At 46.4% G+C, this 1,011-nt stretch overlaps 1 non-coding gene across 1 annotated transcript; it reads left to right on the forward strand.

The window, feature by feature from the left end:
• Positions 1 to 493: 493 nt before the first annotated feature.
• Positions 494 to 600, forward strand: LOC140016337 (small nucleolar RNA R71). The gene has a single exon (XR_011822732.1). It is a non-coding gene; the product is annotated as a small nucleolar RNA R71 (small nucleolar RNA).
• The last annotated feature ends 411 nt before the right edge of the window (positions 601 to 1,011 follow it).

Raw genomic sequence — 1,011 nt, forward strand, 5'->3', positions numbered from 1 at the left:
CCTGGTGGATGATTTGGGAATGAATTTTGTGACCTGTTCCCATAACTGAAATTGGGATGGTCTCTCCAACTCGAATTGTACGTGTTGGAGTATGGGTCATACTGCCTACGAGGTGCGAGTACGCCTCCGGCCATGTTCACATGTTCAGCCCCATCCTCTTGCAAAAGGGGACATGTGTCTGTACAGTGGTCCACACTTGTGCAGATTCCACAGACCTTCGCTCGCTGCACGTTCCCCACGGCTAATTGTCTAACCAGACGTCAACTCCGACAGTTGCTGTTGAATGGATGACGTCTCTACCTCGTTGATGCTACGGGTGGGGTTGCTCTCACGGAAGCCAAATTGCTGCGAATTTTCTGCCATTGACTCAATAAGCTCCCATGCTTCTCTTGGCGTCTTATTCGCCAGTGCCCCTCCACTTGCAGCATCAATGATGCTCCTATCAGTTGACTGGAGCCCTTCATAGAAGTACAGGATCAACAGTTGTTCACTAATTTGATGATGCGGGTATCTAGTGTACAACTTGTTGAATCTTTCTCAATAGTCATATAAGGATTCTCCGGGATACTGTTTGATGCTGCATATCTCCTTCCTCAAACTCGCAGCCCGGGATGCAGGAAAGAATTTTTCTAAAAACTTCTTTTTCAATTGTACCCATGTGGTAATGCTACGTGCGGGTAGGTAGTATAGCCAATCTTTAGCTGCATCCTTGAGAAAGAAAAGGAAAGCTCTTAATCTAATTTGCTCTTCAATGACCCAAAAGGTTTCATGCTCGAGCAAACCACTTCGAATTCCTTGACGTGTTTGTAGGGTTTTTCACCAGAGAGACCATGGAACAAGGGTAGGAGGTGAATCAACCCCGACTTCAGCTCGAAAGTGGTATTCTCAGCCAAAGTGGGAAATGTGATGCACAAGGGCTGGTGAGTCAACTCCGGGATAGCCAACTCCCTTAATGTTTGGGTGTTAGCCATGCTAAATTTGTCTTCTATTGACTCGTTTGCAGTAGATACT

The sequence above is a fragment of the Coffea arabica genome, chromosome 10c (genome assembly GCF_036785885.1).
Source record: "Coffea arabica cultivar ET-39 chromosome 10c, Coffea Arabica ET-39 HiFi, whole genome shotgun sequence".
Taxonomy (NCBI): Eukaryota; Viridiplantae; Streptophyta; class Magnoliopsida; order Gentianales; family Rubiaceae; genus Coffea; species Coffea arabica.